Raw genomic sequence first — 22,525 nt, 5'->3', positions numbered from 1 at the left:
AAACCATATGATCCTGTCAATCGGTGCAGAAAAGGCCTTTGACAAAATCCAGCACCCTTTCTTAATAAAAACCCTTGAGAAAGTCGGGATAGAAGGAACATACTTAAAGATCATAAAAGCCATTTATGAAAAGCCCACAGCTAACATCATCCTCAACGGGGAAAAACTGAGAGCTCTTTCCCTGAGATCAGGAACACGACAGGGATGCCCACTCTCACCGCTGTTGTTTAACATAGTGCTGGAAGTTCTAGCATCAGCAATCAGACAACAAAAGGAAATCAAAGGCATCAAAATTGGCAAAGATGAAGTCAAGCTTTCGCTTTTTGCAGATGACATGATATTATACATGGAAAATCCGATAGACTCCACCAAAAGTCTGCTAGAACTGATACATGAATTCAGCAAAGTTGCAGGATACAAAATCAATGTACAGAAATCAGTTGCATTCTTCTACACTAACAATGAAGCAACAGAAAGACAAATAAAGAAACTGATCCCATTCACAATTGCACCAAGAAGCATAAAATACCTAGGAATAAATCTAACCAAAGATGTAATGGATCTGTATGCTGAAAACTATAGAAAGCTTATGAAGGTAATTGAAGAAGATTTAAAGAAATGGAAAGACATTCCCTGCTCATGGATTGGAAGAATAAATATTGTCAAAATGTCAATACTACCCAAAGCTATCTACACATTCAATGCAATCCCAATCAAAATTGCACCAGCATTCTTCTCGAAACTAGAACAAGCAATCCTAAAATTCCTATGGAACCACAAAAGGCCCCGAATAGCCAAAGTAATTTTGAAGAAGAAGACCAAAGCAGGAGGCATCACAATCCCAGACTCTAGCCTCTACTACAAAGCTGTCATCATCAAGACAGCATGGTATTGGCACAAAAACAGACACATAGACCAATGGAATAGAATAGAAACCCCAGAACTAGACCCACAAACGTATGGCCAACTCATCTTTGACAAAGCAGGAAAGAACATCCAATGGAAAAAAGACAGTCTCTTCAACAAATGGTGCTGGGAGAACTGGACAGCAACATGCAGAAGGTTGAAACTAGACCACTTTCTCACACCATTCACAAAAATAAACTCAAAATGGATAAAGGACCCGAATGTGAGAAAGGAAACCATCAAAACCTTAGAGGAGAAAGCAGGAAAAGACCTCTCTGATCAGCCGTAGCAATCTCTTACTCGACATATCCCCAAAGGCAAGGGAATTAAAAGCAAAAGTGAATTACTGGGACCTTATGAAGATAAAAAGCTTCTGCACAGCAAAGGAAACAACCAACAAAACTAAAAGGCAACCAACGGAATGGGAAAAGATATTTGCAAATGACATATCGGACAAAGGGCTAGTATCCAAAATGTATAAAGAGCTCACCAAACTCCACACCCGAAAAGCAAATAACCCAGTGAAGAAATGGGCAGAAAACATGAATAGACACTTCTCTAAAGAAGACATCCGGATGGCCAACAGGCACATGAAAAGATGTTCAGCGTCGCTCCTTATCAGGGAAATACAAATCAAAACCACACTCAGATATCACCTCACGCCAGTCAGAGTGGCCAAAATGAACAAATCAGGAGACTATAGATGCTGGAGAGGATGTGGAGAAACGGGAACGCTCTTGCACTGTTGGTGGGAATGCAAATTGGTGCAGCCGCTCTGGAAAGCAGTGTGGAGGTTCCTCAGAAAATTAAAAATAGACCTACCCTATGACCCAGCAATAGCACTGCTAGGAATTTATCCAAGGGACACAGGAGTACTGATGCATAGGGGCACTTGTACCCCAATGTTCATAGCAGCACTCTCAACAATAGCCAAATTATGGAAAGAGCCTAAATGTCCATCAACTGATGAGTGGATAAAGAAATTGTGGTTTATATACACAATGGAATACTACGTGGCAATGAGAAAAAATGAAATATGGCCTTTTGTAGCAACGTGGATGGAACTGGAGAGTGTGATGCTAAGTGAAATAAGCCATACAGAGAAAGACAGATACCATATGGTTTCACTCTTATGTGGATCCTGAGAAACTTAACAGGAACCCGTGGGGGAGGGGAAGGAAAAAAAAAAAGAGGTTAGAGTGGGAGAGAGCCAAAGCATAAGAGACTGTTGAGAACTGAGAGCAAACTGAGGGTTGATGGGGGGTGGGAGGGAGGAGAGGGTGGGTGATGGGTATTGAGGAGGGCACCTTTTGGGATGAGCACTGGGTGTTGTATGGAAACCAATTTGACAATAAATTTCATATATAAATAAAAATAAAAAAAAAAGAAATATTAGGGTGCATTTGGCTCTTCAAATCAGAGTTTTTGTAGACTTTGAATAAATTCCTAGCAGTACAATTTCTGGGTCATAGGGTAGTTCTATTTTTAACTTTTGGAGGAACCTCCATACTGTTTTCCAGAGTGGCTGCACACTTCAATCACCACCAGCAGTAGAAAAGTGTTCCCCTTTCTCTGCATCCTTGCTAACATCCGTTGTTGCCTGAGTTAATCTTAGCCATTCTGACAAGTGTGAGGCAGTACCTCATTGTGGCTTTGATTTGTATTTCTTTGATAACGAGTGATGTTGAGCATCTTTTCATGTGTCAGGAAGTATCTGGATGTCTTCCTTGGAAAAGAAATGTCTATTCACGTCTTCTACCCATTTATTCACTGGACTATTTGATTTTTTGGATTTTGAGTTTGATAAGTCCTTTAGAGATTTTGGAAACTAACCCTTTATTTGAGATGTCATTTACAAATATCTTTTCCAATTCCATCAGTTGCCTTTTTAGATTTGTTGATTATTTTCTTCACTGTGAAGATTTTTATCTTGATTAGGTTCCAAAAGTTCATTTTTGGTTTCATTTCCCTTGCTTCTGGAGACATGTGTAGTAAGAAGTTGCTGCAGCTGAGGTCAAAGATATTGCTGCCTGTGTACTCCTCTAGGATTGTCATGGTTTCATTTAGATCTTTAATCCATTTTGAATTTATTTTTGTTCACAATGTGAGAAAGTGGTCCTGTTTTATTCTTTTGCACGTCACTGTTCAGTTGGCCCAGCACCATTTGCTGGACAGACTGTCTTTTTTCCATTGGGTACGCTTTCCTGCTTTGTCAAAGATTAATTGGCCATACACTTGTGGTCCATATCTGGGTTCTTTATTATGTTCCATTGATCATAGGGTCTGTTTTTGTGCCAGTACCACACTGTCTTAATTATTACAGCTTTGTAATACAGCTTAGTCCAGAATTGTGATGCCTCCAGTTTTGGTTTCCTTTTTCTTTTTTCTTTTTTTTTTTTATTTATATATGAAATTTATTGTCAAATTGGTTTCCATACAACACCCAGTGCTCATCCCAAAAGGTGCCCTCCTCAATACCCATCACCCACCCTCTCCTCCCTCCCACCCCCCATCAACCTTTAGTTTGTTCTCAGTTCTCAACAGTCTCTTATGCTTTGGCTCTCTCCCACTCTAACCTCTTTTTTTTTTTCCTTCCCCTCCCCCATGGGTTCCTGTTAAGTTTCTCAGGATCCACATAAGAGTGAAACCATATGGTATCTGTCTTTCTCTGTATGGCTTATTTCACTTAGCATCACACTCTCCAGTTCCATCCACGTTGCTACAAAAGGCCATATTTCATTTTTTCTCATTGCCATGTAGTACTCCATTGGGTATATAAACCACAATTTCTTTATCCATTCATCAGTTGATGGACATTTAGGCTCTTTCCATAATTTGGCTATTGTTGAGAGTGCTGCTATGAACATTGGGGTACAAGTGCCCCTATGCATCAGTACTCCTGTGTCCCTTGGATAAATTCCTAGCAGTGCTATTGCTGGGTCATAGGGTAGGTCTATTTTTAATTTTCTGAGGAACCTCCACACTGCTTTCCAGAGCGGCTGCACCAATTTGCATTCCCACCAACAGTGCAAGAGGGTTCCCGTTTCTCCACATCCTCTCCAGCATCTATAGTCTCCTGATTTGTTCATTTTGGCCACTCTGACCGGCGTGAGGTGATACCTGAGTGTGGTTTTGATTTGTATTTCCCTGATAAGGAGTGACGCTGAACATCTTTTCATGTGCCTGTTGGCCATCCGGATGTCTTCTTTAGAGAAGTGTCTATTCATGTTTTCTGCCCATTTCTTCACTGGGTTATTTGCTTTTCGGCACAAAAACAGACACATAGACCAATGGAATAGAATAGAAACCCCAGAACTAGACCCACAAACGTATGGCCAACTCATCTTTGACAAAGCAGGAAAGAACATCCAATGGAAAAAAGACAGTCTCTTTAACAAATGGTGCTGGGAGAACTGGACAGCAACATGCAGAAGGTTGAAACTAGACCACTTTCTCACACCATTCACAAAAATAAACTCAAAATGGTTTCCTTTTTCAACATCACTTTGGCTATTCAGAGTCTTTTGTGGTTCCATACAAATTTAGGATTGTTGTTTTCTAGCACTGTGAAGAATACCGTTGTTACTTTGATAGGGATTGCATTGAATGTGTAGATTGATTTATGTAGTATTGACATTTTAACAATATTTTTTCTTCCAATCCAGGAACATGAAATATTTTTTCCATTTTTGTGTGTGTCTTCTTCAATTTCTTTCATAAGTTTTCTATAGTTTTCAGCATACAGATTTTTTACCTCTTTCGTTAGGTTTATTCCTAGGTATCTTGTGGTGTTTGATGCAATTGTAAATGGGATTAATTCCCTGATTTCTTTTTTCTGCTGCTTAATTATTGGTGTATAGAAATGCAACCTATTTCTGTATACTTTTTTATGTCCTAGTCCATTTTTTAAATTTTTTAAATGTGAAATTTGTTGTCAAATTGGTTTCCATACAACATCCAGTGCTCATCTCAACAGGTGCCCTCCTCAGTGCCCATCACCCACTTTCCCCTCCCTCTCACCTCCCATCAACCCTCAGTTTATTCTCAGTTTTTAAGAGTCTCTTATGGTTTGGATCCCTCCCTCTTTTTTTTTCTTCCCCTCCCCCATGGTCTTCTGTTAAGTTTCTCAGGATCCACATAAGAGTGAAAACATATGGTATCTGTCTTTCTCTGTATGACTTATTTCACTTAACATTACACTCTCCAGTTCCATCCACGTTGATACAAAAGGACATATTTCATTCTGTATAGGAGTGCTGATGAATAGGGGCACTTGTACCCCAAAGTTTATAGCATCACTTTCAACAATAGCCAAATTATGGAAAGAGCCTAAATGTCCATCAACTGATGAATGAATAAAGAAATTGTGGTTTATATATACACAATAGAATACTACTTGTCAATGAGAAAGAATGAAATATGGCCAATTTATGTGCATTGATTTTATATCCTGCGACTTTGCTGAATTTACTTATCAGCTCTAGCAGTTTTTTTTTTGGTGGAGGCTTTCAGGTTTTCCACGTAGAGCATCATGTCATCTACAAAGAGTGAAAATTTGACTTCTTTGCCAATTTGGATGTCTTTTATTTCTTTTTGTCTGAATGCTAAGGCTAGGACTTCCAGTACTATGTTTAACAACATTGGTGAGAGTGGTCATCCCTGTTGTGTTCCTGACCTTAGAGGGAAATTTCAGATTTTCCCCATTGAGGATGATATTAGCTGTGGGCTTTTCAAATATGGATTTTATGATGTTGAGGTATGTTCCTTCTATCCTACTTGAGGGTTTTTATCAAGACAGAATGCTGTATTTTGTTAAATGTTTTTTTCTGCATCTATTAAAAGGATAATAGGGTGATTATTCTTTATTTTATTAATGTGGTATATCACATTGATTGATTTGTAAATATTGAACCAGTCCTGAAACCCAGGAATGTATCCCATTTGACCATAGTGAATAATTCTTTTAATGTCTTTGATTTGCTACAATATTGTAAAATTTTGCATCCAGTTTCATCAGGGACATTGGTTTGTAATTCTCCTTTTCAGTGGGATATTTGTCTGGTTTTGGAATCAAAGTAATGATGGCTTCATAAAATGAGTTTGGAAGTTTTCCTTCCATTTCTATTTTTTGGAATAACTTCAAAAAAAAAGGAGGGAACTGAGTGCATAGGGTGGTGTAGTGATCTCCAGTGTGCACTGGGAAATAGTCCCCTTCCTGGAGTGTTTTTGGAAGAGGGTTTATTGCCTCCCCAAAGACAAAAATCCTGCAGGGGTCAGCCAAAGACCTTTCATCAGCAGTGTGGAGAGGCTCCACTCCTGTGTAGGGGAGTGAATCCACACCTTGACGGGTCCTTTAAGACTTTGGGTTTTGAATTTCAGCCATTCATCAAAGAAAAAAAACTCGAGAGAGTTTTGGCGCAGGGTGAGATGACATCCCTTGTATTCTGTCAGGGTTTCCTGAATAGCGGGAGTTGAGATCCCTGGTCTGGGGATTAGAGATTGGGGTGGTACCATTTTTCCTCCCAACATCAACATGGTAGGACCTCAGAGAGCAACATAGCAGCCCCCAGTGGAGATAGGACCACTTACACCAAATCCTGCCTCTCTATACCTGGCAACTGCTTATTTACTGTGGCAAGACTGACTGTAAGCCCACACCGCTGTCCTCACCTCTAGACCAGCACATGAAGCAACCCTGAGACACCAACAGACAACCATTTTTTTCCCTTTTTTTTCCCTCCTTTTTGTTCTTGTGGAATGGGCTCTGATTTCATCATATGAAGAACACTCTCTGACAAATAAGTTTTTTTCTGAGCTGCCTCCCAATCATAATTATTGCAGTGTAGCTATGACTTACTTGTCAATATAGGCAATTTTTCCTGGTCCTTGAGTAAATACACACATACTTTCTCACCTGAAGGGTATAAGAGCTTTTAAGATAACAAGTGGTCAGAAATCCAAACAAAGGAATTTTAATATTTTTCAGAAAAGAGAACAGCTTAAATAAAATAAAATCTTGGAATGCTTTGTGATCTATGGTATTTCTGCTCACCTTAATACACTTGATGTGTCAACACAATTCCTAGAAAAACGGAAATGGACTGAAGTTGAGCCTACAACAAGCTTCACTACAATCAATCCACTGGCAAATCAAATTGAACAGCCAATCATTTTTTCTCATGATATTTATGGTTTTTTCACTTATAAGATATTTCCCTTAAATATTGCTAATATCTTTAGAAGAGTGAATGTTCAGTGCTATAAACTTCCTCCCTATGAGAAAAATGTTGGATGGTTAACCTGAGCATTCTATCCCATAGAACTTAAGCATCTCTGTTGGATTTTCCTGATTTGTATTAATCTGAATTTTCAACATTTCTTACAGTCATTATTTTTCCTTTATTATTATCAAATTGCAATTATTTTAAAAACTAGTAATAACAGATATATGATAGTCAAGATCTTTCCAATGATGGATACCCTAGATTCAGCGAAAAACAAAAATCCATAGATATTAAATAACACAAAGATGATGTAACCCAGGGCATAGATTGGCAAATGCAAGCACTCAAAGCTTCCAGAAAATGACTGTGTAGAAGGGACTACAATGACATTGCCATCACCTTTTTGAGTTTCCAAGAGCTGAGTGCTGAGCAAACTAAGGCTTAATATCTAACCTAATTACAAGTGCAGCCTCTTCCAGGATACGACCTTTAACCAATCTGCAATTACCTGATCAACACTAGTGACTTAATCTGCCTACAGACTCCCCTCTTCCCCCTGAGAAAGATTATATTGCCTGAAACAATCCATTCTGTGCTAGAGACTTCCTTCTCCTGCTCCACCTTTTGTCTATAAAAGCCTTCCATTTTGTACAGCTACTCAAAACTCTTTTCTTTCTGCTAAAATGGAATGCTGCCTGATTCATAAATCATTAAAACCAATCATATCCTTAAATTTACTTATTTGAATTTTTTAACAGCATGATGGCAAACTTTCTGATGTGCCACAAGATCAAGAAAGTCTAGAAATGAGGAAAGTGTAAGGAAGACAAACACTTCAAAGACCCAGGGCAGGAAAGGCCAGAAGAGAGAATTAAATTGAGAATAAATAAGAGGCAACAGATCCTCTACCCCTAGTTTGTCCTTAAAAAAGGTATGAATTCCTAGCCATGGCCTATAAAAGTAGTTGAAATTTTATGTTTTTGCTTCATGAATACTGTAAAAAGTTTGAAGAAACATGATTTAGTTTAGTATGTGAGAAAATATTTTCAAGTTACATAACTTAGAAAAACTCAGCATTTATAATATGCAAATATCTCTCAATATTTGATAGTAAACAACAACAAAACAAAAACAGAACTAAAATAAAGGAATTCAATCAGACAGGGAGGGAATTTTTGAAGATATTTCACGAAAGAGAATGCACAGATGGAAAATAAGCAAATAAAAAATGCTCAAGATGATTACTCTTGGAGAAATACAAATTAAAATCACAATGAGATATATATATGATATATGTATATCATATATATATCTATCATATCTACATATATCTACATATATCTCATATCTATATCTATCTATCTATCTAGATATGTAGTAACAACACTGACAAGAATGTGGAGATACTGGATCACTAATACATTGTTTTTGGGAATAAAAAATGGTACAGCTCCTCTGAAAATCAGTTAGAGTTACTTTAAAAACTAAACATGTAGCTGCCCTATGACCCAGAAATTGTATTCTTGGGGATTTATCACAGAGAGTATAAGACATATTTATATCGAACAAGAAGTCAGTGAAAATGGTGGAGTAGGAAGCTTCAGTCACCTGTCTTTCCATAGAAACAAAAAAAAAAAAAAAATCAAGAAAAAACTATCAAATAACTTTCAGAACTCTGGAAAACAGTAAACAGTTATAGCAAATAAGTGAACACAGAATTAATAAAAAAGCAACACTAAATGGTATAGAAGATTTATGACATTTCAACCTGCTTATGGCCCACCACTTCCTCAGTTCAACGTCAGTTTGGAAGATAGCAGCTGCATTTCAAATGTTGGGCCCTGGTTCCTGTTACTGAAAGAATCAGAGTAGATCTTGTTGAAAGGGGTTTTCTTTTTTAACTTGTCTCAGGGCTACTTGAAATAATTACACCAGGTTCTTATCTTTCTTTTGCCTAAATCAGAGCTAACTCAAGATGAAAAAGAAAAAGCAAATTTTCGAAAACACTGTAAGATAAATAAACCATCTACAGTCACTGGGAAAAACTGTTATGATTGAGGCATACAATAGACCACAAAAACACAGCAGGAAGAGTTGGGGTGAAAGTTTCCCTGGGAAATTAAGGTATTCAAAAGGTTTCATGTTAGAAAGCCAGATGTATGGCCAGGATAGGATGAGAGATCAGAAAATACTTGAGGGGCGCCAGAATGGCATGGTCAGTTAAGCGTACTCTTGATCTCAGCTCAGATTTTTATCTCAGGGTCATGAGTTCAAGCCCCACATTGGGCTCAGCTCTAGACATGAAGCTACTTAAAAAAAAAAAGCATAAGTTTTTAACCACAGTTTCTAGGGTCAGTGTAAGCAGAAAGTTAAGGCTAAGTCAGAGTTTTAAATGGTCAAGTGTTGAAAGAGGGCTCTAGTACAAAACCAATCTGCAGGGGTACCTGGCCAGCTCAGTTGGAAGAGCGTGCAACTCTTGATCTCTGGGTAGTGAGTTTGAACCCCACGTTGGGTGTAGAGATTACTAAAACAACTAAATAGACTTTTAAAAAATGCAAAGACTCAAAACGGTGTTTCTCTGTCTCTTTCTCTCTCTCGTTTTTGACTTTTACTTTTAAGAATATCTCTGTCCGAGCAATATCCGAACACAAATTAAGGAATAGAGACTTTGCATGACAAAGAACACAAGCTTTACAAATAAAGTTATAAAAGTCACTAAGCAAAAAGCTAGAGCAGGAAAACAAGATGAAAACTTTCAGAGGAAAGACTGATTTACTGTTATTACATAAAAAATTCAAAACTCGCTTTAAAGAAAAAAATTGTGAAGTGTGCAAAGAAACAAGAAATGGTCTCCTTGTTAGGAAAGTAAAATTTTTCTCTACCCTTCTAAATTCTTCTACCTGGACTAGGAAGTAAATTGACATGAGACAGAGTAAGAGGAGAAAAAACAATCTTTTAATTACATGTTCACAGAAGCCCAATAATAAAATTGAGACCTAAAGAAATGACCAAAGCAGTCAGCTTTTGTAATTTTTAGACAAATTTTTAGACAAATTTTGTAATTGTTAGACAAAGAAACACTAAATCTGTGAGGAATTGGCAGGACAAAGAAAAGTTATGTTTGGGAACTTCAATTAGTAAGGAATTCTAAACAGATTTTGGTGGGGTAGTAAATTAGTAAAAGTACAAGGTTTGTTTATATAGTCTTCTAGACTGAATTTCCTATCTTTGGTAGTAAGGATATCTCTTTATCTCCTGGTACAGGAAGGTTGCCTTTCACATGGAAGACTTATTTCCTGTTTTCTGGAGATAAAGTGGGGAGGGGGGGGTTGGAGGATCAGAGTGTATATTTTTATTGTTTCTTAAGTAACATTTAGTCAGAATATTCTAAGTGTCACAATTTGGACAACGTGCCCTTGGCCTCTACAGTCCCTTTATAGAAAAAATTAACAGTAACTATTACTGAGGAAGCATACACATTGACTTGCTCAACAAAGACTTTAAATCAACTATCTTAAATGTACTCAATGAGTTAGGGGGAAATCGAGGACAAAAGAGAAAGAAAGAAAGAAAGAAAGAAAGAAAGAAAGAAAGAAAGCAAGCTAGGAAAATGATCTAGAAACTAATAGAGAATGTCAATGAAGAGATAGAGATAATTAAAAATAGCCAAATTTTGAAACAGAAATGTGTGGAATGAAAAACACACTAGAAAGTTTAAATAGAAGATTTGATCAACCAGAAGAGAAAAAGTCTGAGAAGCTAAAGAGGAGTCAATTGAAATTATCCAGTCTGAGTAGAAAGAAAAGAGAATAAAGAAAAAGAAAAAAAAATCTGTCTACAAGATCTGTGGGAAACCATAAAGTGTACCAAAATGTCCATAATCATTGTCCTAGAAGAAGAAGAGAAAGAAAGGAGCAGAAACAATACTTAAAGAAATAATAGTTTATTGACAATTTCTCAAATTTGATAAAATATGTAAACCTACATTCAAGAAGCTCAATGAAACAAAAGAAATATAAACACAAAGATATCTACAATGAGACATTTTATAATTAAATTGTTGAAAGCCAAGGAGAAAGAGAGAATCTTAAGGGCAACAAGAGAAAAGGAGCTTATCATGTACACAGGTTCTTCAATAAGATTAACAACTGATTACTCATCCGAAACCAAACAGATCAGAAAGAATGTGATAAGATTTTGAAAGGGCCACAAAGAAAAGCTAACCTATAGTCTATGTTTTACTAAATTATACTTCAAAGCTGATAGGGAAATTAGGACATTCTCAAGGAAAAAAAAAAAAAACTCAGAGAATTTGTCTTTAGACCTGAATGACAAGAATGAAAGAGAAAGGAATATTATCTAACTCATTCCATAATACTAGTTTACCCTGACACCAATGCCACACAAAGATATAAGAAAATGAAACTACAAAATAATATTCTTCATTAATATAGATGCAAATGTAGTTAACAATAGAGAAGCAAACCAAAACCAACAACATCTTAAAAAGTTTATGCACAATGACCAAGTGGGATTTTTCCCAGGGATGTAATAGTAGTTCAACAAAATAAATTAATCAGTGTTAGACATCGTATTAATAGAATAAGGGATAAAAATACATGATCTTCTCAATCGACAGAGAAAAAGCATTTAAAACCATCAAACACTGGTTTATGATAAAAATACTCTGAAAACTAGGAATAGAAGGATTTCCGCTATATGAAAAAGGCCATAATGCAAAAATCACAACTAAGATCATATTTAATATTGAAAGACTAAACCTTTCTTCTTAAGATCAAAACAAGGCAAGGTCACTTGTTTTCACCATTATTACTTAACATTTTACTAGAAATATTGACCACAGAAATTAGGCAAAAGAAATAAAAGGCACCCCGCCACACACATAAAAGAACAGAAAAATAAAGAAGTAACACTATCCATATTTGCAGATTGTAAATGAAGTTAGCAAAGTTTGATATCACAAGATGAACACACACATGTCTCTTGTGTTTTAATACATCAGCAATGGAAAATCCAAAAATTAAAACGAGTGTTTTTAAAATGGCATCCAAAATACTATACATAGGAATAAATTTAACCAAGGGAATAAAACACTGAAAACTAGAAAATGTTGTCTAAAGAAATTAAAGAAAACTTAAATAAATGCAAAGGTATCCTATGTTTATGGATGGAAAAACTTACTATTATGAAAATGGTATACTATCCAAAATAGTTCAGAAACTCAATAAACACTATCAACATTTCAATAGCCTTGTTTTTGGAAATGAAAATCCTCAAATTCATATGTAATTATAATGGGTTTCAAACAGCTAAAGTAATATTGAAAAAGAAAAGGAACACTGTTATAGTCCATAATACTCAGAAGAAAAAAACACCCCAGGAACAAATCTTTATGACTTTGGGTTTCACAATGGATTCTTTGATATTCTTTGACAAAAGCATGAACAACCACAAAACAGAAAATAAATAGATAAATAAATAAATATGGCTCCATAAAAATTTAAAGCTTTTGTGCATGAGAGAACTTTTAAAAAGTAAAAAGATAACCTATGGAATAAGATAAAGTATTTACAAATCATATATTTGATGAGGAAACAAAGGACTTATATCAAGTACATATAGAGGACTCTTACATTTCAGCAACAAAAAGACATACATCCACTTTAAAAATGGAATGAAAATATTTTAATAATAACAACAAAAAGGTATACAAATGTCCAAAAACCACATGAATAAAGGTCACTATTATTAGTTGTTAGGGAGATGCAAATTAAAACCACATTGAGGCCTCACCTGACACCTATTAGGATGTCTATAATAAAAATAAAACAAGTTGTTTAATGTGTGAAGAAATTGTAGGAATTTAAATTGTTTCAGATGTTACTCAAATATAATTTGATGGCTTCTCAAAAAATTATACATACAATTACTACATAATCCAGAAATTTGACTCATAGCCATAAACTCTACATAGTTGATAAGAGGTATCCAAACAAATTTATGTTTATGCATGTTTTCCCCAGCACTATCCACTACAGCTAAAAGGTAAAAACTGCCTAAATGCTTATCAATGGACAGATGGATCAAAAATCTTGTCATAGGGGCGCCTGGGTGGCGCAGTCGGTTGAGCGTCCGACTTCAGCCAGGTCATGATCTCGCGGTCCGTGAGTTCGAGCCCCGCGTCGGACTCTGGGCTGATGGCTCAGAGCCTGGAGCCTGTTTCCGATTCTGTGTCTCCCTCTCTCTCTGCCCCTCCCCCGTTCATGCTCTGTCTCTCTCTGTCCCAAAAATAAATAAAAACGTTGGAAAAAAAAATTAAAAAAAAAAACAAAAAAAAACAGCAGAGCACAAGATTCTATCACACTACGCAACGCCCGCATTTTCAAACACTTGGTAACTTAGTGAAACCCAATGTTCAGTGAAATATTGTTCTTCCACAATATTGTTGAACACAGTTGAGGGTATGGCACTTTTAAGAACACTGGGATAAAGAAAATCTATAAACTTGAGAGGAAGAGAGAAAACACACAACAAACAGGACATATTTAAAGGACCAGGCATTAGGGGCGCCTGGGTGGCGCAGTCGGTTGAGCGTCCGACTTCAGCCAGGTCACGATCTCGCGGTCCGTGAGTTCGAGCCCCGCGTCGGGCTCTGGGCTGATGGCTCAGAGCCTGGAGCCTGTTTCCGATTCTGTGTCTCCCTCTCTCTCTGCCCCTCCCCCGTTCATGCTCTGTCTCTCTGTCCCAAAAATAAATAAACGTTGAAAAAAAAAAATTAAAAAAAAAAAATCTTGTCATATACATGTACAGTGTAATATTATTCAGCCACAAAAAGGAATAAATTGTTAATGCATGCTGTGGCATGGATTAATCTTGAAAATGTTATGTTAAATGAAAAAAGTAAAAAAAAAAATGAAAAAAGTCAGCCAACAAAAAACACATATTGCTTTCCATTTATATGGAATATCCAGAATAGGTAAATCTGTAGAGACAATGTAAATTGATTGCCATTAGGGACTGTAGGAATGGGGAAATGGGAAATAATTGTTTGGTATATTAGGTTTCCTTTCAGGGTGATAAAAATATTTTGGAACTTGATAGAAGTGGTGGTTGAACAACATTTTGCATGTACTAAATGCTACTAAATCATTTACTTTGAAATGGGGTGCCTAGGTGGCTCAGTTGGTTAAACATCCAACTTTGGCTCAGGTCATGATCTTGCAGTTTGTGAGTTCAAGCCCCACATTGGGCTTGGTGTTGACAGCTCAGAGCCTGGAGCCTGCTTCAGATTCTGTGACTGCCTCTCTTTCTGCCCCTCCCCTGCTCACGCTGTTTCTCTCTCAAAAATAAATAAACCTTAAAAAAATGGTTGATTTTGTATTATGTGAATTTCACTTCAATTTTTAAAAAGTAAAAGAATAGTAAAAATAAAATAGTAAAATATTAAAAGAATAGTAAAAATAAAATAGTAAAAAGAAAAAAAATAATCCTGTGCATATTCTGTATTTGTAATAGCCAAAATACCAGGTGAAAAAAAAATCTTCTAAAACTGAATTTTTAAAGGGGAGCCTGAGTCACTCAGTCAGTTAAGCATCCAACTTTGGCTCAGGTCATGATCTTGCAGTTCTTGAGTTCAAGCCCCATATCGGGCTCTGTGCTAACAGCTAAGAGCCTGGAGCCTGCTCTAAATTCTGAATCTCTCTGTCTCTCTTTCCCTCCCTTTCTTGCTCTCTGTCTCTTTCTCTCAAAAGTAAATAAACATGAAAAAAATTTGAAGTGAATGGATAAAGACTATTGTGCATTCATTCTATGCCATACTGGTCAGTAATAAAAATGAATAAACTACTGATATACATACAACAACCCAGACCAATCTTCAGAAAATTATGCTAAGTGAAAAAGCACAAAGTACATACTGCATAGTGCCACTCACTTCTTGAACTGTCAAAATTATAGAAATGGAAAACATATAAGTGGTAGTCAGTTGCTAAAGAGAGCTGGGTTGAGAAGGAAATATGTGTAGCTATAAAAAGAATTTTTATGGTGATAAAATGTGGTATATTCTACTCTAGCAATATAAACATCCTACAAGTCTGCAAGATGTTACCATTGGGTGATACTGGGTAAACAGTACAAATGATCTCTCTGTACTGTTTCTTGAAAATGCATATAAATCTACATTTGTCTCAAAATACAAAGTGTAACTTAAAAGAAATAAACAAATATGTTATTTGCTTCCAGTTTTTTAAATACGTCTCTTACTTACAAGACTATAAAATTCATGAAAGAAGTTATGGCTGCGTCTTACAGTGTTACGGAACCAGGCTGGAACTCTGACAGAAAAACCAAGTGGCACTCGGAGATCTTGGTGGAGCGGAGATTTATTTAGCACCAGCGGGCTCAGAGGAGGCCATTTCTCCAAAGATCTGAGCCCCAAATGAAGGGGGGAAGGGTAATTTATAGTTGTCAGCTTCCATATCTGTGGTGGTTTTTCACACGCATGGCAAACAGGGCAAGAAGAATCTAGAAGAGGGGTCGCTAAGCTAGAGACCAGAGCTCGTTTTAGTCCCGTCGGCCATCTTATGGTGTAAAACTTTACACATTTTCCCAACATCCCCCCCTTTTCATGCCTTTTAAAAAATCTTTTATTAAGCATCACTTTTCAGCTCTAGGGGTTGGTACCCTTGGAGGGCTAAGATTCGTGCTGCAGTTCAAAGAGCAACAGTGTTTTCAGTAAAACGTACGAAGGTATTTAGTATACAGGGGTCGATGGTCACAAGGAAAATAATGGAAAGTAATGGCCCAGCCACAGCAGGGATCCAGGATGCCCAGTCTGTGAGATCCCATCCTCTCCATTGACTGATATTTTTCTGTTGTCTACGTTGAAATCTTTCCTTGAGTCCCTTAAACTTAGTCCTGACTATTCCTGATTGGTTTACAAAATAGCAACATTCCTCCCACAGAAAGATACAATTCTCCCCTTTTTCTGAAGTGAAGAGGTCGAGGTCTCACCTATTTTGGAGGGACACTGCTGCCAGGGAGTTAATTTGGCTTTGTAAGTTTACCAGGGTGTCTGCCATCTGTTCCATGTCCAATCTGTTGGTCTATTAGCCCAACAGCAAGAAGTAAGATCAGGACTATGACACCAGCAAGAGGCAAGGGCTGGCAGAGTTGCATCCGAACCCCGAGGCTTGATCCACACGTTGAATCCTCAAGCTTCTGCCATGCACAGGCCAGCCAACTTCTGGGGTGTGGCTGGAGCAGGGCTGGAGGTCTCAGGGGCCAGTGTCTTTTTGAGGGTCAGTTTAAGTGGGCTGACTGGATCTGGATCACTTCACCAGGCTGAGGGTTCCTCTGAGTTGGCCTTCTTAACTCTGGAGTGATGGACCCATGGGGTGATACCTGAAACTGAATTGTCTATTTGGTTGTATATCTGTAAAGTCTTTGAAAGGGGCGGGTTTCTGGTAACTGTCAGATAAGGTTTAGGGAAGATATGGTTTGCATATTTAGAAATCCATTCTGTTTTCCAGTTGTTTAAATAATCATATGCCCATGGGGTCTTATTATTATCCCCACATAATAACAAGCACAGAAGATTGTCTTTACATGAAATATTGTGACAGTTTTTCTGAAACTGATGAAAGAAATTGAAGACAACACAAACAATTGGAAAAATATTTCATGCTCATACATTGGAAAAACAACTATTGTTAAAATTTTCATACTACCAAAAGCAATCTACACATTTAGTGCAATCCCTATCAAAATACTAACATTTTTTTTTTACAATCCTAAAATGTATGTCGAACTGCAAAAGACCCTGAATGAAAACGCTAAAAACCTTGTATAGCCAAAGCAATCTTGAAAAACAAAACAAAACAAAACAAAACAAAACTGGAGGTGTCACAATCATAGATTTGAAGATTTACTATAAAGTACAGAATACTATAAAGTATTCTTTAACAGAGGAGGCTAGAATATGTACTGAGAAAAAAGACTGTCTCTTCAGCAAATGGTGTTGGGAAAACTGGACAGCTACATGCAAAAGAATAAAACTGCAACATTTTTTTAAAACATACCCCAAAATGAACTCAAAATAGATTAAGGACCTAAATGTGAGAACTAAATACTTGCAAATCCTACAATAGAGAACCGGCAGTAATTCCTCTGCCTTCAGCCATAGCAACAGTTTTCTGTTTTTCTACATCAAAATAAAAAGCCCTGCACAGCAATGGAAACAATCAACAAAACTAAAAGATAACTTACTGAATAAGAGGAGATATTTGTAAGTGACATATTTGATAAAGGGTTAGTTTCCAAAATATATTAAGAACTTATTCAAGTGAACACCAAAGAAGCAAAATAATCCAATTAAAAAATGGTAGAATACATGAGCAGCCATTTATCAAAAAAGGACATACCAAAAGATGGCCAAAAGACACATCACAGGTTGCTCAACATCACTTATCATCAGGGAAATGCATATCAAAACCACATTGAGATATTCTCTCACACGTGTCAAAATGGTTAAATTAAAAAACACAAGAAACAACAAGTGTTGGTGAGGATATGGAGAAAAAGAAACCCTCCTGGATTGTTAATGGGAGTACAAAGTGGTGCAGTGACTATGGAAAACAGAATGGAGTTTCCTCAAAAAATTAAAAATAGAAATACACTATGATCCAGTAATTCAGCTACTGAGTATTTACCTGAAGAATACGAAAACACTAATTTGAAAAGATATATGCACCCTTATGTCCATTGCAGTATTGTTTACAATAGCCAAATTATGGAAGCAGCCCATAATTGATAGATTAATGGATAAAGAAGATGTGCAATGTGTATACAATGGACTATTACTCAGCCAAAAAAAGGAATGAAATATTGCCATTTGTAACAACATGGATGGAGATAGAGAGTATAATGTAAATGAAATTGATTTCACTTATATGTGGAATTTAGGAAACAAAACAAACAAAGGGGAAAAAAGAAATAAACCAAAAAACTGACTCTTAACTACAGAAAAAAAAAAACAGAGTTACTAGAAGGGAAGTAGTTTAGGGGTTGGTAAAATAGGTGATGGGGATTAAGAGTACACTTATCTTGATGAGCATTGAGTAATATATAGAATTGTTGATTAATGATATTGTACAACTGAAACGAATATAACACTGTATATTAACTATACTGGAATTAAAATTAAAATTAAAAATAAATAAAAATTTTAAGAAGGCACATTAACAGGAGAAAAACAAATTTAATATAATTTAACATAATTTAATACATTTGTATACATGGGAGATACCCAGGAAAACTGAGTAACTCCTCCAAAAGGCCCAAGTTATCCCCTTAAATAACATTTCTAGCTAAAGACAAAATGAGATTTTGGATGGGAGGGGAGGCTAGTCATGAAAGTCTATGAGGAAAACCCAGTAAACAAGAGTCAGTTTGTCATTCAGATTTTCATTATTGTCTTATCTATTGATAAGAATTTCTAGGGTTTTAGTCATCCTTTTCTTTCTGGCACACAGAGACACCCTTATAAATGGATATTTACCTTATAAATGTAAATGGACCGCACAAAGGGTAAGTTCTACTCAGTTTTCAGAGCTTTTATGTTTGAAGTTTCTTAAAAATATTTGGCCTAAAGTAATTCTTATGCCAAAGAGGCATATTTTGGAGTGGCAAATTCTGCTCCCTTCGATTCCAATTCAGTTATTCTCTTCCTTTATCTTTAGCCAAATGTTATGCAGTATCTTCCACTTCCTACTCATAAATATATAAATGCATACAACTGCCCATCCCAGTGACAGATTTTTATTTATTATCAAGTTGATTCTGCAATAAATTTTAATTATCATTAGTAACTGTCCTTTGGGGCAAATCTCTATGTCCCACTTATAGAAAAGAAGAGTTCTGACCCATATTTCTTTTTTTTTTTTCTGACCCATATTTCATAGCTACCTAATATACATGTAGTGAGCTCTCACTTTGTGGCTTGGAACACTTTGTGGCTTGGAGAGAAGCTGGTCAACTACAGGTCTTGCCCGCGAAGAGCCTGTAGCCCAGTTGGTAGATGGGACCAGTACAGAAATGGCATCTTGCTTATGTTAGAAGTGTTGTTTACATCTTAGAGGTGAGAAGGAACATGGACTACTGTCTATAAGCCAGATGGCCAAGTCAGCCATGTCAACACCTACTGTGAAAATGAGTAAAGGAAATCTCATTTAGAATGGAATAAAAAAAAAAAAAACTGAAGAATGAGCTCTCTCATTCATGTACCACTTGTTGCAGGTGCGTAAGCAATAGAAATAAGGAAGATAAGAATTATCTTAAAAGGAAAGGTATTTTTCCCATAAGAATTTCTATCTCCTGCTTTTAATAAAAAGAAGGGAGATGTCTCCCTGCCCCAGCAAGAACACACTAACCACCACTTAAAGCCAATGAGAAAAATAACACCTCAAACTCTTGTTCTTCTCAAATGAACTTTTGTTCAAAACAACCCTCCCAACTTCCTACTAAAACCTCATAAAAGCTGCCCTTCCCTTTGTCTATTCAGACTTGCCTGTGGTATGCCACAGTTCACTTGTCTCAAATTGCAATTCCCCTGCTATTCTAGAATAACCTCTTTTGCTTATCAATAACTGGCTATTTCATTTTTAAGGTTGACACCACTAAAAACAACATGACAGAACTGTAGTTCACTCACACACCTCAAGTAACTGCCACACAAGGCAGAGTAAGCTAAACTTAGTACAGTAAGAAATCCACATAAAGTCAAGGTTTCAGATAAAGGATTTTGGAATGATTCTAAGGGTTAGCCACATGATGGGGGTCTTGAAGGATGACTACAGAAAAGCTCAGGGGTATGTTGAGAACATTCTTGGGTGTGTCATTGGGAAAACATGGTTTTCATTTCCACTAAGCATACATTTGGGAGTGGAGCTGCTGGTTTACACAGTCTGCATGAGTTCAGCTTTAGTAACTATGCAAGCAGCTTTAAAAAAAAATATTGTTTCAGTTTACACTCCTACACAAGTGCATTTCCTTCCATTTGTATGTCCATATAGCCAGGGGTCACTTATTCAAAAGGACATTCATCACAGGATGTGGCACTGCAGTGTCACCTTTTGTTGCATATTCAGAAACCCTATATGCCTGAATCTGTTCCTGGACTTTTTCTTTTTGGCTAGTTCATCTATTTTTGCATGAGTACAACACTATCTTAATTAGTCAGCTTTGTAATAGTCCTTGATATTTGGCTGTGTTAGCCTTTCACCTATGTTTTTCTTTTGAGAAATTTGTTCTTGTCCTTCTGCATTTTCATAAGAATATTTGAATCAGCTTTTAAACTTGTACATACACCTACAACATAAATCCTGAAAGTATTTGGATTGAGATGCTGTTTAATATAAAGATTTAATCATGAACCTAGCTTTGAACAGTCCTATCTACTCTTTTCTGTAAAGGTTAACATATGAGAAAGGATCAAATCTCTGCCTTCAGTCGATAAAGAATCTAAGATGAACAGGGATATAAAACTCAGTTTAGCATCAAGAAGCCACCAGTATTGTAATTTCCTTCTAACAGAATTGCAAAAGAAAGGCAGCTTAGGAAAAAAATTCTGTGGAAGTAAAGCTGCCCAAGGAAGCCTGACAGCCCCATGTCCCCTTGAAAGGCTGGGAATGCACCTTTTTAAAGAAAAAAAAATTCCTTCAATTTCAATTTACTCACTTGGTTGAATGGGCTGCTGTCCACCCAAAGGAAGTTTGCCCTGACTATAATTAGGTCTGCACAAAGGGAGGCAGGAATATGGAGGTACAGAGCTGAGATCATTCCTCTCTTCACTCTTCAAACTTTTGCTTCAGGAAAAAGTTAATAGGGAGAATGTTGCAGTCAGAGAGATCTACCCTCCTGTCTTCTGCATGACCAAACTTCTTCATAATACAATGTGATTTTTCCCAGTGTCTTCCTCAGTCACACAACTGGCTATTGTCTCAGAGCTGCCTAAGCCCAGGGCCTGTTCAGGTGCTCCTTCATGTTCTTTCTTGCACAGACCATGGTGCTTAGGTGATTTTCAGCAGGAGGTCATTGCCTTTAGGAAGCAAATTTTAGTTGTCCTGCACTATGTGGTTTTTACAGTAGCATCGTGAGTTATAAGCATATTTCTTTCTTACTAGCTTCTTATTTATTTATTTATTTAATATATGAAATTTATTGTCATATTGGTTTCCATACAACACCCAGTGCTCATCCCAAAAGGTGCCCCCCTCAACACCCATCACCCACCCTCCCCTCCCTCCCACCCCCCATCAACCCTCAGTTTGTTCTCGGTTTTTAAGAGTTTCTTATGCTTTGGCTCTCTCCCACTCTAACCTCGTTTTTTTTTTCCTTCCCCTCCCCCGTGGGTTTCTGTTAAGTTTCTCAGAATCCACATAAGAGTGAAACCATATGGTATCTGTCTTTCTCTGTATGGCTTATTTCACTTAGCATCACACTCTCCAGTTCCATCCACGTTGCTACAAAAGGCCATATTTCATTTTTTCTCATTGCCACGTAGTATTCCATTGTGTATATAAACCACAATTTCTTTATCCATTCATCAGTTGATGGCCATTTAGGCTCTTTCCATAATTTGGCTATTGTTGAGAGTGCTGCTATAAACATTGGGGAACAAGTGCCCCTATGCATCAGTACTCCTGTATCCCTTGGGCAAATTCCTAGCAGTGCTATTGCTGGGTCATAGGGTAGGTCTATTTTTAATTTTCTGAGGAACCTCCACACTGCTTTCCAGAGCGGCTGCACCAATTTGCATTCCCACCAACAGTGCAAGAGGGTTCCCGTTTCTCCACATCCTCTCCAGCATCTATAGTCTCCTGATTTGTTCATTTTGGCCACTCTGACTGGCGTGAGGTGATATCTGAGTGTGGTTTTGATTTGTATTTCCCTGATAAGGAGCGACGTTGAACATCTTTTCATGTGCCTGTTGGCCATCCAGATGTCTTCCTTAGAGAAGTGTCTATTCATGTTTTCTGCCCATTTCTTCACTGGGTTATTTGTTTTTCGGGTGTGGAGTTTGGTGAGCTCTTTATAGATTTTGGATACTAGCCCTTTGTCCGATATGTCATTTGCAAATATCTTTTCCCATTCCGTTGGTTGCCTTCTAGTTTTGTTGGTTGTTTCCTTTGCTGTGCAGAAGCTTTTCATCTTCATAAGGTCCCAGTAATTCACTTTTGCTTTTAATTCCCTTGCCTTTGGGGATGTGTCGAGTAAGAGATTGCTACGGCTGAGGTCAGAGAGGTCTTTTCCTGCTTTCTCCTCTAGGGTTTTGATGGTTTCCTGTCTCACATTCAGGTCCTTTATCCATTTTGAGT

The sequence above is a fragment of the Puma concolor genome, chromosome D1 (assembly GCF_028749965.1).
Source record: "Puma concolor isolate L17-30 chromosome D1, mPumCon1.1.hap2, whole genome shotgun sequence".
Taxonomy (NCBI): domain Eukaryota; kingdom Metazoa; phylum Chordata; class Mammalia; order Carnivora; family Felidae; genus Puma; species Puma concolor.
The sequence above is the reverse complement of the archived record's forward strand: the minus strand, read 5'-3'. Positions refer to the sequence as shown.